The 9,156-nt window shown below is 35.6% G+C and overlaps 1 long non-coding RNA gene across 2 annotated transcripts; it reads left to right on the top strand.

Moving 5' to 3' along the window:
* Positions 1-311: 311 nt before the first annotated feature.
* Positions 312-8,733, top strand: LOC106110102. 2 transcript variants are annotated; one of them, XR_001226054.1, is made up of 5 exons: positions 312-865; positions 3,797-3,897; positions 7,913-7,964; positions 8,173-8,244; positions 8,642-8,733. It is a non-coding gene; the product is annotated as an uncharacterized LOC106110102 (long non-coding RNA). The 2 variants fall into 2 exon arrangements; XR_001226055.1 differs by lacking the exon at positions 312-865 and adding an exon at positions 3,264-3,281.
* Positions 8,734-9,156: the final 423 nt, after the last annotated feature.

Below are 9,156 nucleotides of genomic sequence, written 5' to 3'. Positions count from 1 at the left end.
TAGGCATAGTGGTTTTTATTCTTATTCGATATTCGCCATTTTTGGCGTAGACGTGGATTCGAATCATTTTAATAATTCAACAATAAGTAATAGAGAAACTTAACTGTCGAAACTTCAATGGACGCGTTTAATTCGAAACGATGCATAAGCTGTTATTTACAAGCAAAGACCTATCCATTCATACAAATCAGAGTCTTTGTTACAGTAAAAACTGTTTTACTAAAAGAAAGGTTTTTTACAAATAATCTTTGTCAGGGTTTTGAAGACTTCAAAATGACAGTCAATGAAAAATAAAAATGGTAAAATATGTGCGCTTTATATTTTTGTAAAAGTTGTGTGATAATATTGAGTCATAGCAACGTCGGAAACCTTATCACTTATCAGCGCTTATTCTTTAGGGGGTTGGTCTAGATATTTAGGTCGAATGTACAACAGCCCGCCTCTATATTTCATTGGCAGTGGCGATCGCGTCAACAAGTTGCGTGGGCCGGGAAAATTGTTTGCGCATCCTCCGTAGCCCTGCGCAAGCCATCTCTTTCGTACACCCGACAAATGGCTGGGCCGTCGAAGCCTCTACAGTCGTACTCTCTTCGACGCTCCCAACTTACCATCGCATCGGGAACACTCATGTGGGACGCACGTGCGAAACTGCCTGCTGCTTTTAAACAAAAAAACACCTTTGGCCAACATCAAGTTCGAAACGTAGTACGGAGTATTGATAATACACATCTCGGATCGGACATTAGACAAGTTTTTGCCGTTGGTTGGTGCATGTGAGCCTGGACTTGGTCGGGTGCAGACGCGATGCGAAATGGAGTGCGACGAAACGACAGATGCCCGAGCTGCCCGACGCACGCAATCACCGGTATGTGAAGAAAGCTCATCTCTCTTGCGTTTTACTATTGGAAATCTCAATGTTCGTTCAACAATTCTTAACACCTTTAAAAATTTTATTAAACCCTTTTGATTCTTTTTAAGACTGTTGAAATTTGTCTTCGGAAACACGGATCAGTACTATTATCTACATCGGCGGTCGTTTGAAGCATTAATACGTTCATTTTAGCGAGGAATTGCAAACTAGGAATTTACCAATTTTAATTATTACACAAGTATATTTGATTGCGCTTTCTTAGTTTATACGGTGCATATTTCTAGCGTTCGGCCGTAAGCTAACAGCAAAAGAAAACTATTTTAACGTGACCGTAATACTGTTTTAGTAACTCGATTTTGAAAAAGAAATCTTTATCTTCATAAAAATATTTCACTAAACGTGTACACACTGAATCATTGTGAGAATCAAATAATTGCGACCGATACTCTTTTAAAGCGAAAATATCGGGGTAATACGCATTACTGACACCGTTTTACTACAAGTACACACAACGTATAATTTGTGGTGTCCAATAGACTTCTAATGGCATGTTATTACGATACCATGCTTACTCGACTATGGCCACGTGCTACGAATACAGAGACGATACGTATGATTTTAAAATCCGAACGCCAAGCTTTCTGAAGCTACTTTTTGGGTCATTGTGCACGGCCTGCTTTGTCTCACCAATCGATACGGCTACAGGCTGCTATGTCCGCAGAGTTATTATTAGCGCTTTTACTTAATTAAAGCCTTTGTCGATTTTTCAAATCTGACAAAAGATTTCGAGTATAATTTCCATATATGCTTACCTTTTCTACATAGTCTTGTACTGTGTAAGATGGTACAATGAACATTGTGATAATTATTTCATTTGTTGATTTTCGAGTATAAGAAACGTTGAATGCTAAATTTCAAAACTATGCAACCCTAATGTTCGTAGCCCGGTTTAAATGTATAGGATCTTGGTCTACGTCGTTTAAATCAATATCGTTATAATTTGTACAAAGGCAGTGACATGTATTTCAAAGAATCACTTTGAATAGTCCATTTTTTACCGTTAAGATAGCTCACAATGTGTATAGCGGTGGACTTTCACTTTCGGAACAGCTTGCATTAAACCGTCCATTATTTGTAGATTGTTTACAACAATCGTAACAGATGTCCAATTACATAAAGTAAAAGCGCGTGCGTTTTATGTCATTTCTACAAGGTCGCGTTCAACGAACCGGTTAATGTCCAGTCGAGAGATGGTTGGATAGTCCATGGTTGGATGTTAGAGTCGCTTATTACACCTCCATGATCATAACATGTATAGGTTCTTACCGATAGAGTACCGGAGTCATCGCCTTTAACCGGACATTCGGCCGTGTGCTATACGGATGTATAAGCGAAGGTCCTCAAGCCCAGCGGCTGAGAACTTCGAGAGCTATGTTACGTGACTTGGAATCATATTAATGAATTTAATTAACAATTCCTAGTGCGTAGTCGGCTGTCGCGACGCTCATTCCAACTCCTAATTTGATGTCTTTTAGAACGTTGACAGTTTTGGACCCCTCCCCTTCTGTACATTCTGTACTCTATAGGATATTATTGGAGCGAATCGAAATATTGTTTTTTTGTTATAGAAGATTACGTTGGAAACTGGCTTCGGTTGTGTGCGAGTTGTCACGTAGTAGCGCTAATGGTACGGATGTGAGGTATCAAAAAACCGGCTGCGGCGCGCCACGCCACGTTCCGTTACACCAAGTAGAGCGACGCCGCACGCGAACACCATTAACATTGCTAACGCGACCGCCAACATACGTTCCCAATGCACCCACCCTGTTGAAACTGTTGCTTATCATATTCCTTTACACATAAATCTTCTGTCGTTTTACAGAAACATCATCGATTAGAATTTTAAAACGTTTAACGTTTTCTTTTAAAATATTTATGTGCTCAACAGTAATAATACCTTATTCATAAACCCGGCTGCATATTCCTATACATTGTGTGTCATCGACAAATATGCGGCTAGCTTTCGGGTCGAATGTATTGGTAGGCTTGGGAACGTCAAAGGGCACATTTCACCGGGGTTTATACTGAGGGGCCGGAGCGACCATGGGCTAGGAAAAAAAGAGCAGGTAGTCGAAAATCTGTGTTTTACAAAAGTCAACCATAGTGAGGCGGACACAAAAAGTGATTTCAGAATTACGCAATACATTCCATGAATTTGTCGCTACGGGGTGTCGGGGTGTCGGGGCGGCGCGGTCACTGTTCTGGCTCGCTCTCCAAAAAAAATCCTTTGTGATTTTAAAACGAAACGAAAAAAGTAAGGATGCTCGCTGCAGAGATATTGCCTGCGTCGTTTCGTATGCATTGACTGCGCTAGTTTGTTTTTTAAATAGAAATGAATTATCATGTTCAGGTATGCCGTGTTGCATTTCTAAACAATGTTTTCTAAAATATCTACATTTCTAGTTTAGTTAGACACGAGTTTGCACTCGGTTTATAGAATTGTTGAAAATATTTTTAAAGATAATACACTTTGAGTTGGAACTACATTCGTGTTTAAACTTATACATATACTAGTTGATGCCCGTGACTTCGTCCACATAGATTCGACTTTATAAATATTTTTTTACTTATAAACTGAGGCGTCGTCTGTGCAGTTTCCGTTTAATTTCGGTCTTAAAGTTTTTTCGCTCAAAAGAGCTATTCTATTACGCCACGGCACAAGTTTCCGTGTGATAGAAGTTTGTAAACGAACGAAGTCCTTTGATGTCCTCAATAAGTAGACGTCTGATGTCAATAGAAAAAGAAAAGACTAAAAAGAAAACTCCCCGAACTAATAAAAAAGACGGGGTGATGTTTTCGAATACTATCGTGTTTCTAAAAAAAGCTTTTTTTAGTTTATATTAAAAACATTGTGATTGTTCGCAGTTATGGCGGCTGATATTGACATGAGTCATTCTGGCAGACGTCAACGGAGGGAAGACAGCGCAATGCATATTAAGAAAAAACTGTATTATTACCGAAAACAGGTAAGATGTGACACATTGTTTCCTGTATTTTTAACTCGAAAGGCTATTCCTGATTAGATTTTACAAATGAATTACTCATAGTTACAGTTCCTTTGTCAACAAACAGAACAATAAAGTCATAAGGACGGACGCACACCTTTAACTAAAATATCGCACAGTGTGCGATTTGAATGTACGCTGTGCGTTTGTTAATTTTTTCGCAGCCTATTCAAGTTTAGTTGGACAACTAAAAATCGAGTAGTGTTCGCACCTCCATATAAGTTTCAGCTAATCAATGCGCGATTAAACAGTTGTACGATAATTTAGTCTAAAGTGTGCGCGCGTAAACATGCAAACATGTGCGTAGTACGTTTTATTCGTAAACAAATACTATAGTATAGTAATAGTATTTACGCAGGCCTGTCATATCAGAAGTATTATTTATGTTATTTGCCTTATCTGTTTACAATTTCAAGTTTAATTGCATTTGGGTAGTTTGCATGTTTTCATTTATATCAGAATTGACCCGTGTGTCACTGCGAAGGGCACACAGCTATATTGTTTTATATGCACATAATCACCAGTAAGAAACAATGAACGATAACCTATGTGGTACACAGTTCAATGTTAACCAGATACGCAAAATCAACATAATAAGGGCGTTTTTGTACAATGAATATTATTTTATGTCTGTCTAACCTACCACTGGCTGATAGAGGCTCAGATAGCTTAAAAGTAAAATCGCTGTCAGAGTACCAAAATCCGATATTTCCATCACATATTTCATATGTTATCTGACAATTTACAAGAATTGTGGGACAGGCCCAACACATGTAATTACATTATATGCAGGTTTTTCCATCAAACTATACCAAAGTCAAGTTTATAACTTTTATTATAAAGGTGTGTGCGTTAACATCTTGTGATAAGGTTCTTTATCATATAATTAGTAACGCAAGGAGGTCGTTCACCTAATGCTTTAAATAATTATAATGTTATCTTTATTTATTTTTCAAAGAGAAAAATTATGTCACTGTTTTTTTCAGAAAGACAATAACATTTTTAACAAGCAATTTGTTTTGTTGCAATTGTTCATTTCATTTAGAAACTCTAGATTTTATTTCTTCTCTATCTAAATTGTTCTTCTTGACATCCTAACTATTGTTTACTGTACATTTGATGTAAAAAAAACTAGTCGATAACTTGTTATTTAGTTATTATTGTCTTTAATTGCCTCTTGGTGTTGCGCAGTTCTATAATTAAAACGCCAGTTGTCTCCGTGTATTGTGAGATCTGGCAGCGCTCTGTCGCACATTTTATTGGTTTAAATCTCAAACTACAACTCAGATAAAACGATGACGTGAAGTAAAAAAAAACGCTAATCGCTATCGCTCCGTGTAAAACTAGCCGGCTATCGCGTTCGTGACGCATTGTCCGTTTATTGGCAGTACTGTTTTGATTCTTATTGTCTCTGTTTTAATACTGATTTTAGTTTCTAGTGGGATATGGTTATCTGCTGTGTTAATTCAAAGTTATTCAAACAAAATCAGAATAGAAGATAAACGATAGAATAAAAAGGCGATAGAAAATCACAGTTATATTATTATACGTAGAGATATTGTCTGCTAAGCGTAGTTACAGCTAAACATTGCATTGCCGTCATATCAACCGACCTATCTACTCCGGAAATGAACGCAGATGAGTTTCTAAACGGACGCTTCACAAAATGACGTCTTCTAACTGCATCGTCATATCGAAGAAATATTGACTACGACGCAATTGTTTTTGCTTTGCTTAAAATCACAATTGTCAAAATACTATTAAAAAAAACTGTGGAACGTTTAGAAAGTTGCGCAGGAACAATTAATTCGCTTATGTACAAGGTATCTTATATATTCATTGAATCGTGGAAACACATCTATTGTCGGATTTAATCACTGGTAAATGTTATTTTTTTAAGTAACTCCGCTTAGTTGTCTTGTCTGTTTTATCCTTTTTTGTTTTGCGAAACCATTACCAAGATCTGTTTACTCCATTTTAATGACCATCCCTTAATTATAGCAACGAATAAAATAATAGATGTTCATTAATTAGGACAGTAACAAAAGGTTTAAGTCGATAATTTTGAAAATTTGGTTTAATTAAGCAACGAAATAATTTATTGTTTTCCGTAAATATTAGTGTACATTTTTTTAAATTTGAATAATACTTCGAAACAAAAACCTTAGGTCGCAATACGTTACATTTATTTTTATTGTCTCTTTAAAACAATATCTTGATACTAGACGATCAGAATTGAATAATGTTTCTGAATAAAAAATGATAAGTCCGTAATTTAAAAGGCCAAGCAACACAACCATGCAAAAAGAAAAAGTGGCTGGCGTGCATACAATAGCGCCATCTATTGAATCATGCCACGCGTCGTGCGCCTCTTAATCCGGTGCATTATGAACTCGGAGCAAACGCGGCTTGAATGACGGTGTCGGTTGTAAAAGTTTGCGAAAAAACGTGTGCCGTTGAACTCGCTACGGCGAATGCACCGGGCCGTTAGCTTTATCCGAGGTCAGGGAGGCATCGATGAATTGTGCTGCCGTAGTGCGAATAAAAATATGAGTGAAGATTCAGCTGTCATTATACTACTGATTTTTCTTTACTTTCTTTATACATTACACCTATTTGAATATTTTTAAATTCCCAAAAGAAAGTTCTAGTAATATGCTAGTGATCTTTACTGATTTGTATTTGATTATCCAAAATGTGTCAATTTTGCGCGAGTTAATACGCGTCGCTATTTGTAATAATAAGAGTATCTACGCATTTCGTGTCATGTTCAATGCCAGAGTATCTAAATTGGTTAGAATATCAATATCATTGTTTACTTTTAAAAGTGACGAAGGTCCGGTAGGTAACATTCAACGCTTAATCAATATAGCGTTAATGGCTTTATTCAGTTAAACTCTTTGTTTGAAACCCTCGTCGATGTATTGTAACGGCCGGGACCGAAGGCAAATTGCCTCTGGCAACCATAACTCATAAAATCGATATTTTTTACACGAAGGGAAGCAGGCGTAAATTCATTTAAGTGATCAAATTGTGGGTATAAAGTTAACAGTAGCGTCGAATGGCGAAATTGCGGACCACGCATGCGCTATTCAATCGATTTCTAAAAATAAGGGAAGTTTTCGTATACGTAAGCGATAATCATACTTCTTACTAATATTATAAACGCGAAAGTTTAGATGATTGGATGTTTGTTAGAGTTTGTAACCTAAACGGTTTAACGAATCTATATGAAATTTGGCATAGATGTACAACATAGTCTGAATTAACTCATAGGATACCTAATTTCGTTTTTTTTTAATTCCACGCAGACTGAGTCGCTGGCAAAAGCTAGTGTTAAATAATGAACGTTATTGTTACGCGACTTCGCGTCATAAAATTACCGTTTTTTAAATTTAATTTCAATTGTTTTGACATTAAATGAAAATACTAACGTAATTTATAATCTAGTGTGCGACTTTGTAAACAAGTTATTCCAGAGAAATCTATTCCTCAAATTACGATAAAACGCATGTCGTGCTGTAATTTGAATCTGTTTTATATTTCACTCACAAATGATGTCAATGTTAGAAGTGTCATAGATAAGGAATGAAATTGGAGCGCTACCGTTTGTATCAAAGCTTGTCGTCAATATAGTAGATGTTCATTTGAAGCTGTAGCGATTTTCTTAGTATTATAAATATTATTGCCGAATGTAAATTTTTGAAAATTTCGTTTTGACAGTAAGAAAATTTATTTAAGAAGACATTCAATGAATTTTATTGGAATTTAAATTTTAGGTATAGAAAGTTATGTTAGCGTCTATATTTTTCACCAAACAATACCAGGGCGGTTTATTAGTATATTTAGATTAGAATCATAAAGGTACATGTTCTAGAAAAAATGTTACGCAATGATTTATATAACTAATATTATTTACTTGTAATATTAATTGAACGTAAAACTTGGTAATTAAATTTTGTTTCTTTGTTAACAGGTACTTACACAACCGTCGATCTAATGAGCAAATTACGTCAGCTATGATTTAGGTAAGTTTTTCTATTGTAAATTTTTAGCTGCCCTGAATATGTGTAATAAATAAATGTGAAATGCGTTTAATAACTGCGAAATTTAACTTGTTATAATATTGAGATGCTGTGTTTTATATGTTTTGCTAAGCCATAGCTGTGCGTTGTATTAATATTGTATGCTAGTGACGTAAAATTGGATCAAAGAACACATTTTCTCTTGTTACAGGTACGATCAGATTATTGGCAGTTTGTGTCGCCTGGGAACGATGAGAAAATAGAAATTCAACAAATAAGATAGGTAAATGTCAAACGTTTTATTATAATTATTACTTTGTTTTATTTTTTTATATTATTGTATTGGTATGTTTATTGATGCAATGCTCTTGCTTATGCGAAATGCGAACGTGAAATTTAATGATGTTATTCACGATGTCTTCATCGCTTTACCACGATATTATTTATTTGTTGTCATCGTATTATTTTACTCGTCCTATTTTAGATTTTACAATATGTTAACTATATAAAAATTGGATTATAATATAAAAAAAATTCAGCTTTAAAAAAATAATTGCTTTTTTTTATAAATGTTGCGATTAATTTAAATTCAGTCGCTTTTTAGTTTCTTTGAAATTATTTTATGTTTATGTATGAAAAATAATAAATGATTTGAACGGCTTTGTCGTATATTTCCGCAGCCTGCCCAATGGAGATGGACAAATGGGGTTGAGGCGGTCTTCGTAACCATGAACACAGGTAGGTCACATTATTAGAAAGCGCGCACACATTTTACTAAACTACCGCACAACTGTTGTGCGATTGTCGATTGTTTCGCAGGTAATTCAACTGTTTAGTTGCACAACTTAAAAATTGAGTAGTGTGCGCATCTCCATATACTCGTAAGCTCATAGAAATCAAAGCAAGACTTAAACAGTTGTCCGATAGTTTAGTCAAAGGTGTGCGCGCGCTCTTATGAACCATAACCGGATTTTTTCCCTCGCCTTAATTTCCTTTCCTTATTCTGAGTTTCCAAGAAATAACCTGTTATTATTTTGCCGTTGATTGCATTTAGGTTACGTTATATTTTAAGCCAGCGAAACAAGCTCGAGCGATTTTACCGTTATTTGTGATTGATTGAAACTTCATGAAAAGGTTTATGAAAGTTGTAAAAGGCTGGTGACCGATTTTTGTTGGGAGTTGAGTAATAATTTCT

This window comes from Papilio polytes, unplaced genomic scaffold (assembly GCF_000836215.1).
Source record: "Papilio polytes unplaced genomic scaffold, Ppol_1.0 DF820889.1, whole genome shotgun sequence".
Classification (NCBI taxonomy): Eukaryota; Metazoa; Arthropoda; class Insecta; order Lepidoptera; family Papilionidae; genus Papilio; species Papilio polytes.
Note: the sequence above shows the minus strand (reverse complement) of the source record. Positions and strands in the feature narration are given on the sequence as shown.